Source organism: Protopterus annectens, chromosome 5.part0 (assembly GCF_019279795.1).
Source record: "Protopterus annectens isolate FY-2018-M chromosome 5.part0, PAN1.0, whole genome shotgun sequence".
NCBI lineage: Eukaryota > Metazoa > Chordata > Ceratodontiformes > Protopteridae > Protopterus > Protopterus annectens.
In genome coordinates, this window is record NC_056735.1 from 1,366,750,656 (window position 1) to 1,366,772,797 (window position 22,142).

General features: G+C 43.5%; 1 protein-coding gene across 1 annotated transcript in view; it reads left to right on the top strand.

Moving 5' to 3' along the window:
• TMEM126A (transmembrane protein 126A) overlaps positions 1-22,142 on the top strand; it is a 385,068-nt gene that overhangs the window by 230,679 nt on the left and 132,247 nt on the right. The gene's annotated exons all lie outside the window — the stretch shown is intronic.

Genomic DNA, 22,142 nt, shown 5'->3' on the forward strand with positions numbered 1-22,142 from the left:
GTAGGGTGTTAGTGGACCAGGGAAATTATAGACCCATATGTCTGACCAGCCGCATCTGTAAGGCTATGGAAAGAATAATAATGGAATTAATTAAGGACATACTCTACCCAAGCCAGTTTGGATTGTCAAAGGCAGATCCCGCCTACATAACCTGGTCGACTTCTTTGAGAAGGTTATTGAACAGTGGATGAAGGCAAATCTGTACAAACCAACCAAATACCTAGACTATGCAAAGGCATTCAGTAACATCCTACATTCTGGTATTGTAGGTGAACTGTCCCAGCTAAATGTTAATCCCTGGGTAAGTTGTTAGGTATCATATTGGGTTACAAATACAACCCAGGAAATTAAGGAGGACTGCTATGCCTCTTACAAAAGACCTGTCACTAGCGGTGTGCAAAAGGATTCAGTTCCTGGCCACTCCTCTTTGGCATTTACTTCTGAGAGGTGAAAGCTGTTGCTGTTCATGCTTTATGGATGACTTGGGTTGCAGTTGACTGTAAGCCTGGTGCTGTCATAAACTCCCCGGAGGACAGCAAAGTCCATCAGGAGGGCTGTTCCCAAATAAATAGCCCCACTACAACTTAATGCCAAGAAATGTATAATAGTATTTTTGTCACACAAGAAATCCTCTGTAACTGTCACATTGACAAAACACCCATAAAAATTGAATCTGGTAGTTGGGAGAACTGGGAACCTGTGTAGACAATGAACTGTCCTTAGATCACCGTGCATCTAGTATTGTAAGAAAGTCCTTTTTCATTGCACAACTTATTACTAAAGGTATGGTGTCTAGGTCCAGGGATGTGATCATTCCACTGTATTCTGTACTCAACTGGCCTGCCATTGAATATAATGCCCACTTCAATATATACTTGTCTAAACATCTGTCACAACTCAAATGCCCACAAAGCTTTCTGACTATGAAAATCAAGGGCCTAAATTATAAAAACTATGTGGACCATCACCAAGCCATGTCCCTTTTCTTGGTGTCATACAGACTACTATGAGGTGATCTCTGTCTTGCGTAAAGAGCCTTAACAGACCCTATCTTGTCAAACCTGTTGCACATTTGCAAGCCCAGTGGGGGTGTAAACACCCACTAAAGACATATTAATCTCTTTTACAACATAAAGAGAACATATTGGAGGGATAGCTATGATCACAGAGAATACCACTTCTTTGGAATCCCCTTCCTCTGCACATAAAATTAGAGAACTTCTATTACAGTATTCAATTGTAATCTGGATGAAAGGATAGGTAATAGCAAATTCACCCATGAATTAGCACCCTTGTCTGTCATGGATAGGGGGTAACATGTAAATGTTTTGCTTGTCTCTAAGTTATTCATACTAAAAATAGCAAAAAAACTCACTGGAATATATAGCTAAACTTCTGTCAGTAGCCTAGTAAGTACCTGTGAACCTCTAACAGATCTTTATTTCGCTTTCCAAGAAAAAAATTGAGTGTGCATGAAACATGGCCTCCTAAGAGAGTAAAAACAGCATTCTTTTTTAAATGTGACAAAACAGGGTAATAATTAATACTTAGACTGTCACAATATGTGTTCTTATGTGTACTTCCTGGAAACATTTTGTAGACTAGGTAGTACGTAAGTAACCTCTGATGTTAACCTTAAATATTTATTTTATGATGCCTATTGCCAAGTGTCACTTGGGTTTAACAAGATGGCATGTACATCTGTTTGTGTGTCTACATGTTAATTATGTCTGAATTTATGCTTGTGTAGTATGTATATTAAGCAGTAAGCACATGACGTTGTAAAATTTTGTACACAGTAGGGGGAACACATGTGCGTATACAAGGAAACACATGGCTAACCTACAGCTTACTGCCATGCAAGCTGAAAATTCAAACTAAACTGGTAATTTGGAGAATCTCGATTAGACAAAAGGTTTTGTTTAAGGTCAGATATCTTTAGCCAGCAATTTCAAGTTGACTGAGAGACAAGAGGGCAAAAACACAATGAGTTCCACACTGCTGCTATCAGAATTTGTGCACCTTGTGACTTCAGTGGCCCTCACATAGCAGGAGCACAATGATGTCCACATCAATGGACTCCATCTCAGATGGACTGAAGGCAATATGGAAATAACTAAATCTGCTAACTGGATTAATGAAAAACACTGCAAAGAATGTCTTGCATATCAAAACTGTGGTTGTCAGTCATAACTGACAGTTGTCAACTATTCAGGCTATGCTTTCACAGCAGTGTGTGGAGCTGTTGGAAAAAAGACAAACTACTACTAATCACTCGTCAGAGTTACAGGAACTCAAAACCCATTCTCTGTAAATACAAAAAAAAGTGGTGGATCTAGGGAATAGATTACGGCATAACAATTTAAGGATCAAACTGGCAGAAAACACTGCAGGAGCTGATTCAGTTACATTCATTAAAAAGGAATTTGGGACTCTACTAGGGTGTCTAGAGTCCCCCCCCCTAGTTATTCACTAAGCACCCAGAATCATCTCAAGAAATGCAACTAATGGTCTGCCAAGGCACTTGATAATAAAATACCTAGAGTTTACTGATAAGGAAGCAATATTAAATAAAGCTCGTCTTTTGGGTCAGAAGTTTCAACTTGCCAGTCACCCAGTGAGAATCACTCCTGACTACTTTGTGGTCTTGTCTAACAGGTACAAATTGCTGGCACCATACTTGCAGAAGTGCAGACAGCTTGGCTATGCCATGCAACTGCGCTTTCCAGCCTACATTCCCTTAAACAAAAACAATACCCATCTTATGCATAATGCCCCTAAGGAGGGAGCAGAACTGATCTTTGGTGGAAATGGACAGTTTATCAAGGGATCCTACACTAGTGTAACACTCTCATCAGGATTAACCAACTGTCCACTTAAGAAGAGAGTGACAGATACCACCTTTGCTATCTCCTAACAAATCACAAGCATTGAAAAAAAAAAAAGCTCTTAAGGAAGTGCTGCCTGCTTGTGCCAATACAGCCTGTATCAATATGCACCAGATACAACTTTTCCTGGATTCCTTTCCAGTTTCAAATATATATTCCCTCTTTGGCCGAAGAGAACCAGCAGCCTGAAATAAACATATTGGGTGTAGAACTCTTTCTTTAAAGAATCAACCCTAGTTCACAAAACTTTTAAGTGTAACTTTCAGTATTAGTTAGCATTTTTTCTCTTAGCGTGCTTGCTCATTTATGTTGGTAGTCTCTTAATTGTAGTGTTGATCTTGTCATGCACATACTGATCGTTTGCAACTTCTATTCTGTTTAATTTACTTGCTTACATTGCATCCACAAGATTCTTGAGGTCAGTATTTCCCTCATATTTGTGAGCCCATTAAGCTTTTTGTATTATTAATTAGCTGGAATGTTAAAGGAGCAGCATCACTGGTTAAGATGGCATTACTTAAGGATGCCAATACATATGAGGTAGTGGCGATTTTATTAAAAGAAACCAAAAAGTTAAAAAAAATGGCTGATTTGCTTATGAAAAAATACAGAGGTTCTAGAAATTTACTCTAGCCAATTTCTCTAAAGGGGAGCATGACTCTTTTAGTAAGCAAAGCACTGGGGTTGACAATCTTGAAAGACGCTAAAGATAAGGATGGTGGCAGGTGGTTAGAGCTAGAAATCAAGGATGGCTATGACAAAGTTAGATTAAGAAATTTCTATAGACCAAATGTAGATAAAGTGGACAGTTTGTGTGATTCCAATTCCTCTGTATTTTCCATGCTTACACCTTCTCATATGGTGTTGTTTGTGGGGGGGGGCACATTTTAATGAAGCCTTTACTCCCCACGAAGACATGTATCCTTTAGAACATCACAAACTCCCAAAAGGGAAATGCAGTTAAAGGAGAACAGTGGGATATTAAATCCGATTTCTGTACCTGCAGTCTTTTGCTGTCCCTTTTAATTCACCCTACAAACAGAAATTCTTACCGCAGCGTTAAAAAAATATTCACTCCACTGTTTCACCTCCTAGCCAGCCTCCTTTTCCGTACTGTTTTCACTGCAATTTAAAAATGAAGTTATCCCGCCCTGTAAAATCCTCCTGCTGGCTCGTAATTGTTGACGTCAGCTACTACACTTCTGTACTAGTTACCAGGGAATTCCCTCCCACAAACAGACGTCAGCACTAACATATTAGTGTAGTCTATAGAAGCAGGCAGAGAACCTCCCACTTATTGACGTCACAGCTGTCTTGTCCAGCCCACTCCAAAAACCCAGTATCTACAATGTGGAACTCCCTTTCTGTAGAAGTAAATTGCATCGAGTTCATTATACTGTCGTACTTCAAGAACTTGGATTGCCTGCATTTAACTTGTTGCTCAGGTGAGTTTTTTAAAATCAAGATAATTATACAGCTAGTTTTTGTTTATATGCAATTTTGGGGCCGTGACTTTTTTTGTTATCTGGCTTAGTAAGCGATAGTTCTTGTTTTGCCTGCCACGTGCTACACTACTTTTGTTTTCTACTATTTATTGCTGGGTTATATTTTATGCCTTATTGACTGCTCGGTTCTGTTTCAGTACTGTTTTTGTATGTGTATGCTGCTTATTTCCTAACTCTGTGTGTGTGATCCGGTGAGTGTTTGTGGTTTTCTCGAGTCCGAGTGTGTGTGTGTATTTTCTGTCACGGTTGCCGTTTTCTTTTGTTAGGCTGCAAGCCCGGGTAAGTACACTGTGAGAATGAGTGAATGCAAGTGCGAGTATAGAGTGTGTGCAAATGGTCAGTATGTTGATTTTTAGTCTGATGCTGCTGTTTCTTTTGCTGTGCATGAGTGAATGATGAGGGGCAAGTGAGTGTATGTGTGAATGTATTTTCCGACTAGCACGCTAAACGTATCGGTATTAGTAGGAGATGGAGGCACCTAATCAAACATTCGTTTGGGCAATGGCTTCTCTTACTAGAAGCGTACAACTCACAGCATTTCCCTAACTGTTTTGCGATTCCCAAGGCTCGTATTGTGTACTGCTCGGTTATGTGCATTTTTCCCCTAATATCCGGTGCATGTGCATGCTCGTATTTCGGAAGTCTGTATGTGACTGTTTTTGCTGTTTCCTCAAGTCGGAGTGTGTGTGTGCGTGGAGTCTGTGTGAATGCTGGCTTTTCTTTCTTTGTTGAGTCTGCTGCCAACTGAATGTCCATTTCCGTAGTTTGTCTTTTTCTTTATTTCTATTTATAGCAAACTAGCTTGTGTGAAGTGCAGTGTGTGCTGGTCTGTATGCTGATTTTGTATGTCTGCCATTTGTGTATGCAAGCAAGGGAGGACTGTGTGTGTGTATGAAAGCAAGGGGAGTGTGTGTGTGTGTGTGTGTGTGTGTGTGTGTGTGTGTGTGTGTGTGTGTGTGTGTGTGTGTGTGTGTGTGTGTGTGTGTGTGTGTGTGTGTGTGTGTGTGTGTGTGTGTGTGTGTGCAAGCAAGGGGAGTGTGTGTGTGTATGCAAGCAGGGAGTGTGTGTGTGTGTGTGTGTGTGTGTGTGTGCATGCAAGCAAGGGGCGAGTGTGTGCATGCAAGCAAGGGGCGAGTGTGTGTATGCAAGCAAGGGCGAGTGTGTGTATGCAAGCAAGGGGTGTGTGTGTATGCAAGCAAGGGGTGTGTGTGTATGCAAGCAAGGAGGATGTGTGTGTATGCAAGCAAGGGGGATGTGTGTGTATGCAAGCAAGGGGGATGTGTGTGTATGCAAGCAAGGGGGAATGTATGTGTGTGTGTGTGTGTGTGTGTGTGTATGCAAGCAAGGGGGGAGTGTGTGTGTGTGTATGCAAGCAAGGGGGGAATGTGTGTGTATGCAAGCAAGGGGGGAGTGTGTGTGTGTATGTATGCAAGCAAGGGGGGAGTGTGTGTGTGTGTGTGTGTATGCAAGCAAGGGGGAGTGATTTCTCCATAGTTCAAATTTTGAAGAATTCATCCTGGGACACTTCAGACCATCTATATAGCACTAAATGATTTATAGACATCAGATCGGGAGAGGGACATCAAAAATGTAATCTTTACAAAACATTATGTAATGGGCATTTTAAAACAATTTTTCCTCATACTGATATGTAAGGTGAAGTACCCATATCTATTTACAGTAACAGTCCACAGTTGTAGTCTATCCATAATCCAGCTATATGAAATGTGTTATTGATACAGTCGCATTTAAACAATGGAATAGAAAAGCAGTCAGTAAAGCATACCAGGAGGAAGAAATGCACTCATATTTTTAGTTTTAATGGTGTCTAAAGTGTATTATTATACACACACTGTGGCAGCCACATGGTCATACATGTAGTCGATATGTGTTTATCCAGGTCTTGTCTCATCACAATAAAATCCACTGCTATTTCCATATCTGTGTTATAGCTTTCCTGACCACTGTCGTAAATTATGATGATCTAGTCCATTAATTTTTTTTACATACTTAAACTGAGTATTGATGCAAATCCAGTTTAAAGGACTTGAAAGTAGAACATGACCAAAAGATATGTTCCTATGTACCTAAAACACTGTCCTCACATTTCCAGCATAGAACGTCAGAATATAGCAGCATCCTTTTTAGTGGAGTACAAAAATATATGTGTAAACACTTCCTGCAAAAATACTAAACCTTCTAGATTTAGTAGCATACCCCAGCAACTGACAAATCCATTGCCAAGTAGCTTTATCAGAGTCCTCATTTAAGGCATTTCTTCATTCCTGACTCATTTTATCTGCTTGAGTTTGTTTAAAGCCTTACATGCCTCACTAATCAAACAACCAATGGATGGTCAAGCTTACAACCACAAATGTACCAGTGCTGGTGGTTTGCTACTTAACAGTTCAGTAATGCTCATTAGTCTTGCAGTTCCTGCTATACCTTTATGTTCTAAATCCTTATGTTGACCTAACAGTTGATGGACTTGAGACCAGGTACACCACTTAGAATGTATATGTACTAATATATGAACCTATGAACCTATGTAACTCTTCCTATTAAATTACATTAGTCCTGCAACCCCTTATTTTCTCACCATTTGGTGATTAGTATTTTGGTTAAAATATTTACCTTCTAGTGACAGGGTACAGGGTCTGATCCTCTCCTTTGAGAGGAAAATTGGCTAGACTTAAAATGTCCCACAAGGGCAACTGGCTACTACTTACCTATAAAGCTTTGGATAATATCAAATTCAGTTAATAATTAATCACTTAGGCTGTTGAAAAGTTCCTTAAACTTCATATTTCTTCTTCTGTCACATAGTGAGGATATGTCTACCTACCATAATATACCCAGACAGAAGCTCTCTCAAAATTCTGTTGGTGGCCATTAGTCAAACTTGGCAATCTTTTCCACTTAGTGTTGTAACTGTGTTTTGTGAACAAATGCATTATCTTCATTGACACAACTTCATGATTCAAAAAAGGGTCTGAAACAGTACTTTTCTAGACAAAATCAGCATCTCCCAGGGCACCTATCTCTCATCTCAATCCCATATGATAGCTTGCATCATATTGTACCATCTTCCAAAAATGACTTGGTATGTCCTCTAAAAAAGACTGTAATGCATACAACAGTAAAGATAACACAGAGAGCATCATCCTTGCATCCCCTGGTTCATTTCTAAACTTATTATTTTCTACCTCTAAGTTGCATTGTTAGCCTTTTCTTCAATTCTGCTTAAGTTTTACAAGCAGATTCATCATGCGAGTTCCCCAGCCATATTCCCAAATGTTTAATATGGATAACCATCCATTAAATAAGAGAATTCAGAAGTATTACAGTCAATTACTACTGTCCTTGTATTTGTTTAATTAATCTTAAAAGCCGAAAGACTCAACATTCTTATTCCCAGAGAAATTATCAAACCTTGTTATTAAGCACTTTAAAAAAGTGAACCTATCTTTCAGGAATTGAAATCTGTTTCTCATATTCATCCCATACAGTCTGAGCTCAGTACAGTTGTTGATAATAATTACAAACACTCTATCATCTGCCAAGAGATTTGTTTTCTTGTCACCTCACTTTAATCCTACTTAAACCAGATTTGTAACTTGTTGCAGCCAAAGGTTCATGATGTAGTGCAAACAGGACTGGCGATAACGGGCATCTTTGGTAAGTTCACCAAAATGATTAAAAAGACAAAGGCAACCCAATATGTGTTTTAACTCTGGCTGAAGATGATATATTAATTACCATGATCAAATCAGCAAACTCCTTTGTGATCCCAAATGCCAAAAGAACTTGCACTAAATCACACTTTTCAACCCTTAAGTGCCTTTTCTGCATCCAAACGTACAACCAATTCCCTTTAACAAAGTCATCTTAATAAATACCCAGTCTTAAGAATATTAGTAGTTTGCCTGCCTGTGAAAAACCTTTATATCTACACTGACAGTGAATGGTTAATCCATCTTGCCAACTGAGTAGCCATAATAATCATAATTTCATAATCATAATTCTAAACAGAAGAGAAAATATGTGAGGAAGGTAAACTTGGATCTTTATCTTCTGTAGTTATGACCAACACCATCATCTGCTTTCAGTAAAGCGATGTTTCCTTTGTTTCTGACACTTGATTAAATAGGGTAAGTATGTGTGGATTTTTGCTTTTTGCATCTCCATAACTCTCTAGGTTTACCACACTACCCAGAAATGTATCCACTCCTTTCCACTACCTTTAAAGCTTCATTTTGTGTTAAGGGTTCCCCAAGCAATGTGTGGCAACAGCAACATTTTCAAATTGTCATGAATCTCTTTCTAATATTCATTCTGTACAGTTTGAATTCAGTACAGATGCTAATAATAATCACATACAGTCAGTGCTATCATCATTTCCAGAATACAAGACTGCTATAATCCAGTATAATCTCTATTGTCTCAACCTGCCAGGTCTTTAAAGTAAAATAACCTTAACTTTTCTTTTCAGTGTGACATCATTGTCTTGTTTCACCCTTTTCATTACTTTTTGTAAAACAAATTTTCCCACCACAAATCCTATTCTGCAAATCTTTCAGGAGATTTCTCTTTTTCATTTCCGAGCATCCCAACCCTTATGCCATAAATCATTCAGGTACTGTCTTACTTTCTTCTTAATTTATTTAATATTATTACAGCGAAGTAGTAAAGACTACTGATCTTCCCCAAGTTCAGCCCACTTACTTTCTACCATCTGTTTACTTTAATCTACAGACCAATCCACAGAGACTCCAGTATTAACTGTTAGGGATATATTTCCACTATAGTCCTTTTGGGAGAAGGATGCTGGTTCTCTTGATGCATTGTAACTAGTCATTGTATTTAGCATTCACTGCTGTCTCTAAGGTGTATTTGCCATATATCCATTGTAAGACATGAGCTTTGATGTGACCATGGGGTCTAACTCCTGCTTCACTAAGGGTACAGCTTGGAACGTTGCTGGCAATGTGTGTGTGTGTTTTGTGTTTGCGTGTGTGTGCGGATGTATGTGTGTATGAATCTGTGGAGTGAGAGATTTGACCTGGGAAAACATTATTCTTTCTACTAGACTAAGATCACATGTAAGGAGGATAAAAACAATTTAAATGCATTCGTATTCAGTTTTGTAATCTAGTCAGTACTGCACTGTTTAGGTTACAAAAGCAATCACTCTTGCACTGGGAGTTTTACCATTTTAAACAGTATTACTTTTCAAGGAGTTACCGTTAAGTGTGTGCAGTGGTGAAATAGGTTGCATTTGTATGTTATACTGCTGGTAGCCTTATGTTTTTGCAGTTCATTTTTAAAATGGCTTGAGCATGTTTGTTTCTGTTGAAATAGATACCTATTTGTGTATTGTTTTCGGATATCTAATCCAAGATGTGGTATTAGTTGTATTGCGCACAACTCTCAACTGTACAAAATGTCCTTAACTGGATTTTCATGCAAACACACATGAAACTTTAACACAGTACCGTGACATACTTCATACATGATTTTGTTGAGTACATGAGTCTATCTCTGTGTTCTGCTCCCAACACTGTCCTCCCCCTGTCACTCTGTCACCCACCAAATAGTTTCAGTAATAAGCCTGTGACTCCTTGTAAACTGTGCCACATAACTCTCCTACAGTTTTTTCTTAGTCAAAAAAAATCTTACATTGCATACATACAGAAGAATTTAAATAATGCCCCAGTTTCAATCTTGTTCAAGAGCAGGTGTGTGTGTGTGTGTGTGTGTTTTGTAGCAATGTGTGAGGCACAGCTTCTGATAGGATCATTTCAGTGCACATACCTAATTTCATACTCGTATCTAGTTTACAAACAGATCTGTACTGTTCACTAATTTCCTTGCCTACATACCAAATACTGCTGCCATTCAAAACATTAACAAAAACAAAAGTGCACAACTGTGAAGCAACAGTGACCTCAAGATGTAGGGTCTATATCAGAAGAGCGAGCGCTTAAAATAGTGAACGTTCTTCTATCAAACTGAAAAGTATGAAACCTCAAAATGTCGAAGGCACAGATCAGCAAATTTTTTCCCAGGGAAAAAATTTGTTGATCCAAAAAAAAAAAAAGAATGTACAGAAAAAATAAATGGGGGGCTCTGCCCCCCAAACCCCCCAACTTAAATATACCAACTCCCAGATCGCACCACTGTGAAGAAAACAGCAAAGTCCCTGGAAAGGCCCAGCAGTTTTTTTTTTCCTGGGAAAAAATTGCTGTTCCATGCCTTCAGCATTTTGATGTTTCGTAGTTTTCGGTTTGATAGAAGACCATTCGCTATTTTAAGTATTCGCTGTTCTGATAGGAACCCAAAATGTAAGTAGTGCAATTGCCACTTTAAAAAAAAATGTTTCTTGCAGTAATCTGCAGCAAAAGAAATTCATTATAACCTTACAGAATCTATACTAATTCATGATTTCCGAAATACATTTCCATGTGGTATGAGGACAGCCACATAGCCCCATCATCATCAACATTGCTGTTCTCCTAACTTCCTGATGAACTCAAATAATGCTCATCCTTGTAAGGATTTAGAATTCCAGTATCTAAAGTTAAACCAGCAACTTGGGCATCACTGCTATCACCCAAGAAAACACCCGACTCCTCAGAATCACTTTCAAGCACTGAACTGGCAGCTGCAGTGGAAATGGGATGGGATAAGTCCAGGGGGCATTCCACAGTGAATAGAAATGAAAAGTTACAGAAAAAAGGAAACATTATCACAAACCATGAAACAGTTATGTTGAAACTATAGAATGATTATTACAACTTAAACAACCATGAAGTTAAGAGTAGGAATAAATCACTTTAAGTTTCTTCTCCAAAGGTATTTTCTTTTTTAGCTATTGCTGTCAGCATACCTCGCCTTGATTTTTCAAACTAAGTATGAAATGTGTCACAAAAGATTAATTTGGCAGTCTCAAAGAGCATCACCCCCTTGCACTAGTAGAATTTACTTCCATCTGGATATGTATTCCTAAAATTGCATGCAAAAGAGCCATTTTAATTGTGTAATCCTAAAGTAACCACTTGGATGTGGCATTGTCGGCTCTCCCATTTCTGTTGGCTTCAAATGTTTTTCTCATGCCACCTTGCAGTTTTTCCCTTCCCATACAAAATACTGTATATCCCCTTAAGTTCTTGCCAAAACTTATTTTCTAGAGGATGTAAAAATGTAAATAATTGGACTGGGAACATCCTTATTCCATGTCTCATTTTGGTCCATAACCATTAATTACCATCTTTTAGAATTGTTGAAATTTTTATCTGAAGTAGTTTACTTCATTTGGTCTTCAACCTGTGGGAATATGGATCCGTATCGGATTTGAGCTGGCAAAAATTACTAGCATCAGCTCTGAGCTCCAGACTCCTCCCCTTACCCATAATACACCTCCACCGCCTTCCATCCTCCCCTTACCCATAATACACCTCCACCGCCTTCCATCCCCCAGATCTCGTTTGCCGCAATTTTAAACATTGTGTCTCTAGAGCTCCATCTAGCAGGGTGATTCTGATTGTAAGTTTTTCTATTTTTTTCTGTTACTTTTAGCCGTTTCAAGTTAGTATAGGTACTCTTTCTCCCCTCCCATTGATTTGGCGTTGAGTGTAGTTTTGTAGTTGTTGTTAGTTTAGAGTAGTTAGTTTAGAGTATTTTGTCTGTGGTGCCCCCCCCCCACCCTTTAGTCAGTCTAGTGTGGTGAGTGGGTGCGTGTTGTTAGCCTAAAGAAAGAAAGTTTTATTGTCTGTCTCTTTCCTTTTTTTTAAGGCTTCTTACTTTATAGTATGGCTGAAAAGCTTATATTTAAGCGCTGCACAGAGTGTGGCCATAAGCTCTCCCTAGCGGATGGCCACACTGTGTGTGTGTTGTGCTTAGATGTAGTCCATCTTAATGTGGAGTGCTCCATTTGTGCAGTGTTCAGTCCCTGAGCTTTGAAGGATAGAAAGGCCAAGTTGACCCTCAAAGGTCTTCTGCCTGCCATTGAACTTCCTTCCTCGTCTTCGGCTTCAGTCATAGCAGCTGCTGTGACTTCCTCTCCCGCTTCTCTTCCTCTGGCCTCCCCTCCCTCATAGGCTGGAACTCCTGCATCAAATGTCCAAGTGTGTGTCTGCTACTTGGAACAGGGACACAAAGCTCCAAAGTGGTCAGTGTGGAGTCTTGTTTGGGGCCTGGAGAGAGAGAGAGAGAGTCCAGCCCCAGGTCTGGAGTGTGCTTCCTGTGTGCTTTTAAGGGAAATTGTGCTTGGTGCAGAGAGCTGCACATGAAAATACTGTGTAGATGCAGGTTTTGACTGTCACATATTGGTGGCAGCTGAGTGGGATATTAATTGAATTTCAGTAGCCTGGAGGCAGTTGCCACTGAAGGTGTGTGTACTCTCAGCAGCCACAAGGTAAACATAGAGATGTTAAGTTGTCAATCTCGCCTTCATTCTTGCTGGATGGGCTCCGACTCGGCACTTGCTTTAGCTTGAGAACTCCTTTTACCAGCTCGAGGCAACCCTATATCCCATGATGCAAGGCGGAACTACCTCAGATCTCGTTTGCCGCTTAGCGAAAGAGGTCTCCTTTGCCAGCTGAGGTAAGTTGATATTTTCAGAAAGCTTAGTCAGGGATTTATTTCTCCCTTTTTCCCCTTTTTATAGTGTGTAGTGTTTCTACAGCCCACCCTATTTCCCTTATAGTTAGAGTTTTCAGTTAGGCCTAGACCCCCTTGCTTAATCCCTACCTGTGTGTCTGTGTGTTTGGGGATTAGTTGTGTGATTGTTGGGGTGTGTGTGACTTTCTTCCTCTAGGACTATGTCTAAGGAAGGCAAGGTCTCAGGCTTCAAGAAGTGTGACTCGTGCTGTCAGAAAATGTCTCTGACAGACGGTCACACTTCTTGTGTTTACTGCCTGGGGCCTTTGCACCTGCAGGACTCCTGTGCTTTGTGTCACTCTTTTAGCCAGAGAGTCCTGCAGGAAAGGAGGAATAAATTGATCCTCCGTGGCTTGCTTAAGCCAGAAGGTTCTCCCTCTAAAACAGGGTCCAGTAAACCTTCTAAGCCTCCGAAGGTTCAGGCTACAGTGTCTAAGCCTCCTCCGGTGGCTCCGGCTCCATCGGAGCCAAGATCGGCTCTGGCTGGAGCCGATCTTTCTGCTTCTAAAGTAGTGGGCTCGGCACCGATCGGTTCCGACACCCAATCTACTGTTGACTTGTCGGCTCCGGCTGGAGCCGACACCTTATCCAGCATCGGAGCCGAGAAACCTTCGGCTCCATCTGGAATTCAGGGGACTTCGGCTCCGATGACTTCGTCCCGAAAGAGATCTCGGTCCCCTTCATTGGAGAGTATCCACTCGGCTCCGGGGTCTCCTCTTTTGTCGGAGCGGAGCCATCGGAGCCGATCTTCAAGATCTTCCAGGCTGTCTGACCACGACTTAGAGAGGGTGGTAAGCAGGCTGTTAAAGTCGCAGGCACTGGCCCAAATGCTCCATAGCCCGTCTCAGCAGACTTTGGCTATTGCTTCACCCCTTGAACTTCCTCCTCCGACTCCCCACCAGAGTTCGGAGCCGGAGCTTCTCGGGACAGCGACTGTGTCGGCGCAGGAACTGATACATCCTTCGGCTCCGTCGTCTTCGGCTCCGATCTCCTCCTTGAGACCTTCCTTGGAGGGATCCGGTCGTCGAGTTTCCCTGGTCGGCTCTGAGGGGGCTAGTGGCATCGGACCCTTGTCCGACCCCGCTCTCCCTCTCGGGGCTTCGGCTTTGGTAAGCTCGGCACCGACATCGGCCTCGGAGCCTTCCCTCTCAGTGGAGCCGGGAATTCCTGTTTCCTCGGAACGGGGATATTCCGGTCTCCCGGGGAGGGGAGCCTTTGAGGTGATGAGGAGTCCTGGCTCCTGAGCCAGGTCAACGGTCCATCCCTCTAGCTCCTCCCTCTTCTGTGCCTGTAGACACCTCTTGCCAGCCTCTTGCTCTCAGGCCCAGGGATCCATCGCCCCAGGTTTCCCCATTGGGAATTTCCTCCTCTTCCGAAGTTTCTCCTGATCCTGCAGGTGAACCCCCTCGGAAGAGGACGTGTAAGAGGAAACACACAGACTCCCCTGAGTCTACTACATCTGATACCGACTTAGATGAGTCGGAGAGTTCCCCACGATCCCCCTCTGAGGATGTCTCCTTTTCAGACATCCTTGAGCTCCTCAAACAGAGGGGGAATTGGCCATCCATTGATCCCTCCGAGGATGAGTTGGTATACCTGGAGGCTTTTGGATCCCGACCCTCCACCTCCTGGGTGTCTCCGCCTTCCGACCCACTTATGCAGGTAGTGGCACGAAAGGCGTGGGCAGCTCCAGATTCTGTGGAACCTGTCCCCAGGAGGCCATCCAAGTTTATTACAGCCCCTACGGACAAACAGTTTCTTTCCAAGGGCGTTTCTGTGGATGCTATGGTGGTGGCGGCCGCCACTAAGAAGGAACTTGCGGATCCTTCAGTACCTGTCCATCCTCCTAACAAGGATTCTAGGACCATGGACAGGTATGGAAAGCGGATGTTTTCTTCAGCGACCTTTGCTATGCGTTCGCTGAACTACCTTTGTCACTTCACCAGGCTTCAAAGAGATATTCTCAAGGAACTAGGTGAAGTGGTCCAGGATCCTTCTGCTGCTGGGGCTCAAGAAAAGATTGCCTCACAGCTAGCAATCCTGAATTCCTTATCCAACTCCTCCATGCGGCTCATATCCTATGCGGCCGATGGAGCGAGCAGGGCCGCAGGCACAGGAGTGGCTCCTAGGCGTCAAGGCTGGATGCGGCTTTGTAATTTTGCGGACCTTTAAGGCGTCCTTCACCAATACCCTTTGATGGTTCGGCTTTGTTCGGACCTCAGGTGAAGGATACCTTGACCAGGTGTGAGCAGGACGGTAAAACTCTTTCTGCCGTTGGAGTCCATTTTTCCACCCCTTCTAGACCATATCCCACGCGTCAGAAGAGAGGAAGATGTGGTTCCATAAAGCCCAAGGAGCTACACGGACACACATGGTCAGTTTACCCCAGAGGCAGAGGGGTAACAATAATAGACGCCCTAGAGGCAGGGGGTCCTCAGAACCAGGGTAACAGGGAGTCTCTTCCTGAGAAGCCCTTTCAGCACCCCTGAGGTGTTGCCCGACTGTCCACCCTTGGAGGCAGTCGGGGGAAGGATTTCTCTGTACCCAGTAGCCTGGCATTCCCTTTCACAAGATATGTGGGTACAGTCGATCATATCAGAGGGTTACAAAATCCCCTTCGAAAGGTATCCGTACCTCAACAATCCCTTCCAGACATCTCACCCGGTCAAAGGGATTTGGCAGAACAGGAGGTTTCAAAGCTCCTAGAAAAAAGAGCCGTCCAGACTGTTCCGGCAGACCAAGTAGAATCCGGCGTCTACTCGAGATTCTTTTTGGTCCCCAAAAGGACGGGAGATTGGAGACCAATATTAGACCTGAGCAGTCTAAACAGATTTGTCAAGAAGGCAAGATTCCGGATGGTTACGCTTCAGTCCATTCTGCCCTTTCTGGGCAAGGACAACTGGATGTGCTCTATAGACCTTCAGGACGCGTACTATCACATAAAGATTCACAGGTGCTCCAGAAGGTTTCTCCGCTTTCGGCTAGGGACCAGTCATTACCAATTCAGAGCCCTGCCCTTTGGCCTCACTTCAGCCCCAGAGTGTTTACCAAATGCATGGCAGTGGTCACAGCTCATCTGAGACGTCAAGGATTCCAGGTGTTTCCTTATTTAGACGACTGGCTCCTCTCCGCCACCACCAGGTGTCAGCTTCTTCAGACCAGAGACTACACTCTGCAGCTTTGCAGGAGTTTGGGAATTTCAGTGAATTTGAAAAATCTTCTCTGCCTTGCCAATCTATCACCTTTATAGGCGCAGAATTAAACACCGTCAAAATGTTAGCCAGACTAACAGATCAAAGAATTCTGGACATCCAAAAATTCGTTCGGATTCTATTGCAGAGCAGCAAGGTCAAAGCCGGATTGATACTAAAGGTTCTAGGTCTTATGGCTGCGGCCATTGTTCTTCTACCACTGGCTCGCTTCCACATGCGTCTTCTGCAGTGGATGTTATTCACTCAGTGGTCGTTCCACAGTCTTCCGATGAGGCACGAAATCTTAGTCACACAATCGTGCAGAACTCATCTGAACTGGTGGATATCTTCCCTTCTTCATCAGGGCCGACCCTTTGTTCCCTCCTCCGGTTGCCACAGTTACTACGGATGCCTCTCTGATCGGGTGGGGGGGGCATTATCAGGGCAGGATGGTCCACGGGACGTGGCAACCCATAGAATACCATCTGCACATAAATGTCCTGGAGATGAGAGTGGTGCTTTTAACGTTGCAAGCCCTCAACGACTTTCTTCCCACGGGGACTATTGCAGTACAAACGGACAACATGTCCGTGGTCTGGTACATCAACAAGCAGGTCGGGACCAGGTCCTATCCGTTGTGTCGAGAAGCTCTCAGACTTTGGCAATGGGCAATCTCCTCTCATCGGTTTCTGATAGCAACGCACATCCCTGGCAGGTCCAACCTCTTGGCGGACAGGCTGAGCAGATCCATTCTCATGCCTCATGAGTGGTCTCTCAATCAATCTGTAGTGGATCAGATTTTTCTGAAGTGGGGCACACCTTGTTGCGATCTTTTTGCTACACCCCAAAACAACAAGTGCCCGATTTTTTCACCCTCTTTCCCTACCAGGCCAACCCCTGAGAGACTCTCTAACCCAGGATTGGCCCCGGGGACTTCTGTACGCTTTTCCTCCCTTTCCCTTGATTCCACAAGTCATTCAGAAAGCCACCGTTTTGAGGGCCAAGTTGATTCTCATTGCCCCTTACTGGCCTCGAGAAATTTGGTTTCCGTCTCTGCATCGTCACCTCCTGGTGCAGCCCTGGCATCTGGACCCAGTTCCGGATCTCTTGATCCACCAGTCGGGTCAACAGCACCGGGCCATTCATTCTCTCAACCTCACTGCTTGGTTGCTCCACTTCCTTCCCTAGCCAGGCTTCCGATGATCTCTGATTCCGTCAGAGACATCTTAGTGTCTTCTTTAAAGTCGTCCACCAGAACTGTTTATGCTAGCAAGTGGTGACGTTTTTCTATTTGGGCAAACTCCAGGAATATTGATCCCTTTACTGCTCCTGTGCATTCTGTTTTAGATTTCCTGGCTGAGGTTTTTCAGTCAGGATCTTCTTCATCTACAGTTAAAGTTCAACTGGCTGCTATTTCCAAGTATCATGTTGGCTTGCATGATAATAACATTATGTCTCATAGATTATGCAAGGCCTTTCTGAGAGGAGTTTTTCTCCTAAAGCCGCCGATAAAGCATCCTCCTCCGCAATGGGATCTAAATTTAATGTTGGCATCCTTGATGTTACCTCCTTGAACCGTCTGCTTCATGTTCTTTGAAATTATTGACCTGGAAAACTATATTTTTACTGGCTGTCACTTCAGCAAGAAGGGTTTCCGAGATTCAAGCTCTCTGCATCCGTTCCCCTTACTTGGTTTTTCATAAGGACAGGGTATCCTTAAGAACGAACCCGTCCTTTCTCCCCAAAGTTGTATCTCAAACCAATATTAATCAATCCATAGATCTACCAGTTTTTTTCCCAAACTATTCTGACAGAGCTGAACAAAAGCTTCATTTTTTGGATGTCCATCGTCAGCTCAGGTACTATTTGCATAGAACGAAACAATTCAGGAAATCGGACCAATTATTTGTCTCCTATGCAGAAAACAGGATAGGTCTCCCAGTGTCTAAAGTGACCTTATCCAGATGGTTGTCTTCCACCATTTCCTATGTGTACTCTGTCAGAGGTAAGCAACTATCTTCTAAACCGAAAGCACACTCAACCAGGAGTCTATCCACTTCTGCAGCCTTTCAGGATAGACTACCCATTGATACCATTTGTGCAGCAGCTACTTGGGCCACTCCTCATACCTTTGTCTCTCATTACAAGTTAGACTTGGCCTCCAGAGACAGGGCCAGTTTTGGTTCCACAGTTCTCAAGAGTCTGTTCCATTGAGCCACCCGGGATACAGGTGCTAGGGACGCGGTCCCATCCAGCAAGAATGAAGGCGAGATTGACAACTTAACATTTAGAAGTTATGTACCTACCATAACGTTCCATGTTAGTTGTCTTCTCGCCTTCTTTCTTGCGTCCCTCCCTCCTTCCCCCTGGCCTGGACAGATCTTGAAGAGTTCCTATCAGGTTGTTTCCTCCTGAGCCTTCATTAGAGGTCTCTTTATTATGAACTTGGGTTTCCTAAATATGTTAGGTTAGTCCTTAGCAGGGTAGGTTAGCTACCAAACGAGATCTGAGGTAGTTCCGCCTTGCATCATGGGATATAGGGTTGCCTCGAGCTGGTAAAAGGAGCTTGATTTTATTACTCTTTGAGTGTTTCGTGAATAAAGAATTGGATTATTTGGCAGCCTTTTTGTTCGTGGACTATTGATTCTTGGTTTCCTGTTCACATTTTGCTTTTCTTCTGGTAAAAGGAGTTCTCAAGCTAAAGCAAGTGCCGAGTCGGAGCCGAGGATCGGCTCCGAACCCATCCAGCAAGAAAGAAGGCGGGAGAAGACAACTAACATGGAACGTTATGGTAGGTACATAACTTCTAATTTTATTTTCACAAAAATGTTATTTTTGTTAGTTTAGTTTAGTCTGGGAAAGAAGACAAGGATGTCAGCAGAGCATTATGGCAAGCTGACAAAGAACCAGTTGGCCAAATTATGCGAAACCAAAGGACTGGTGCATGCCAGCCTGGCTAAAGAAGAAATTATTTCAGCCTTAATCGCAGATGCAGCATAGACTGACAGCCAGTGTAGGGATGGAGATTTGCAACCCTCAGAAACAGGACAGTTCACCTTTTCCTCAGAGGACTTAAAAATCAATCTGGAGAAGTTCTTCACTGTGGTCTTTTTTGTTGGGGGTGAGGGCGGGATGTGGATCTCCAGTGAGATTAGTTTATTGTCTGATCTCACCAATGAGGGATATACTTCAGGTGTGGAGCATTTTGTCCCCATGTTTGTGATGATCAGGTCTAGTATATTTTCACCTCTTGTGGGAATGGTGACAAGTTGTTCCATAGCATTTGAGTTTATGAACTCCAGGAACCTTTGGGCTAGGGTATTTGGGCTTGAGTAATGTTCCCAGTCTATGTTTGGGTAGTTGAAGTCACCCAATATGATGGTGTTTGGAGAGACATTTATACTCTCCAGTGCCTTCAGGAAGGTTGTGTGGGGTTCCTGAGTTTGAGAGGGTGGCCTGTAACATGCTACAAACTGTAGAGCAGTTTTGCCTATGGTTAATTGCACCTGAATGGTCTCTGATGCTTCGTGAGTTGCCACCAGCCTGGAGGTGTGGGTATCCTTGATGAATATGGATACACCCCCTCCTTTTGTGGTACGGTCCGGGTTTTGGGGCCGGAACACATGATATGAGGTAAAACCTGATAGTGCCAGGGTGCTCTCAGGAGCCTTGAACCAGGTTTCAGTCACAGCACAGACATCGATGTTCTCCATACTGAGGAGGGCTTGAGGCGTGCATCTTGAGATTTAGACTTCTGGCATTGAGCAGCATTACCCTTAGTTTTTTCCATTATTGTTTTCTAGGGTGGGTTTAGAATTTGAGCCTTGTCTAAAAAGGCACTATGGGGTTGGCAAGAACCTTTGCCAATATCCGAAACCCAGGGTGACAGGTGCAAGCCGTCCCTTGAAGCAGCGTGGCTTGTCAAGCATGTCATTCCAGGCAGACAGATATTGGATCCCTTAGAATGACACCAGAAATTAAGCCAATTATTAAAACTGATCATTTTGTCTCTGTATTGTGGCATCATTCTTGGTGAAGGTAGGATACTGCTCAGGGTCAGGGTCATACCAGCCTGGGCTACATAATCTGAGAGCTCCTTTATGTCTCTTTTCATGTAGTCCAGGGAGGTACGTCTCAGGTCATTCACACCGGCATGGACAATGACTGCGTCATACTTGTACTTGCTGTGGAGTGACCTGAGTGCTTGTGTTATGTGGCGGATTCTAGCGCCCGACAGGCAGCTTACTGTGACCCTCTCCTTGTTCAGTCTGGTGAGTGGGACGTCAGTGTGTCTGACTATGGAGTCACCTATGACAAGTGTATCTGGCATTGTGTTTGGCCTTAAGGGCTGTGACTGATTTGCACACTGACTTTGTGATCTATGTGTTGCTTGTGTTATGTCATGAGGTGGCAGTTGTTTGGGTGTCTGCTTTGGAGGCCTCTGCTGTTTTGGTAGATTTTTGATCAGTGCCTCCAGTATGTCTTTGTGTGTTTATGTGCTTGATTTGTAATTGTGATAGTTCTATGTGAGACTGGGTTTATGGTGTGTGTGGTTACCTTCTCCTCCTGTCTGGTTTTGCCAGTCCTGAGTTGAGAGAGCTCAGCCTCCAGTTTGGCTATATAGTTGCATCTCTCGCATGTATTTGTGTTTTGTGGGAGGAGGAGAGGGTTGTCTGTGTACATGAGGCAACTGTAACATTGCCTCAATATTCCCAGATTCAACCGGCTGAGCAGGAGAGGACGCTAGCAACTGATCCTTTGACATGCTAGAAGAAATGAAAAAATTTGCTGTGTAACTGAGTCAGAAAGGACCTATAGGGAAGTTGGTACTCAAGAGGGTTTTAAGCTAGTGAAGTACTTTGTATAATATAGAAGTGCTTTACCTGACTAAAAAATGCTTTAGGAACAAGTGCTGAGCTTTACAGATAGAGAACAGACTGTTTAGATTACAAGTAGAGCAGTTCTAAGGGAAAAATGTGTGTGTGTGTGTGTGTGGGGTGCAAGCAAGGAGTGTGTGTGTGGGGTGCAAGCAAGGAGTGTGTGTGTGGGGTGCAAACAAGGAGTGTGTGTGTGGGGTGCAAGCAAGGAGTGTGTGTGTGGGGTGTAAGCAAGGAGTGTGTGTGTGTGGGGTGTAAGCAAGGAGTGTGTGTGTGTGGGGTGTAAGCAAGGAGTGTGTGTGTGGGGTGCAAGCAAGGAGTGTGTATGTGTGTGGGGTGCAAGCAAGGAGTGTGTATGTGTGTGGGGTGCAAGCAAGGAGTGTGTGTGTGTGTGGTGCAAGCAAGGAGTGTGTGTGTGTGGGGTGCAAGCAAGGAGTGTGTATGTGTGTGGGGTGCAAGCAAGGAGTGTGTATGTGTGTGGGGTGCAAGCAAGGAGTGTGTGTGTGTGTGGTGCAAGCAAGGAGTGTGTGTGTGTGTGGTGCAAGCAAGGAGTGTGTGTGTGTGGGGTGCAAGCAAGGAGTGTGTGTGTGTGTGGGGTGCAAGCAAGGAGTGTGTGTGTGGTGCAAGCAAGGAGTGTGTGTGTGGTGCAAGCAAGGAGTGTGTGTGTGTGTGGGTGGTGCAAGCAAGGAGTGTGTGTGTGTGGGGTGCAAGCAAGGAGTGTGTGTGTGGTGCAAGCAAGGAGTGTGTGTGTGTGTGGTGCAAGCAAGGAGTGTGTGTGTGTGTGGGGTGCAAGCAAGGAGTGTGTGTGTGTGTGTGTGGGGTGCAAGCAAGGAGTGTGTGTGTGTGTGTGTGTGTGTGTGTGTGTGTGTGTGTGGGGTGCAAGCAAGGAGTGTGTGTGTGTGTGGGGTGCAAGCAAGGAGTGTGTGTGTGTGTGGGTGGTGCAAGCAAGGAGTGTGTGTGTGTGTGTGGGGTGCAAGCAAGGAGTGTGTGTGTGTGGGGTGCAAGCAAGGAGAGTGTGTG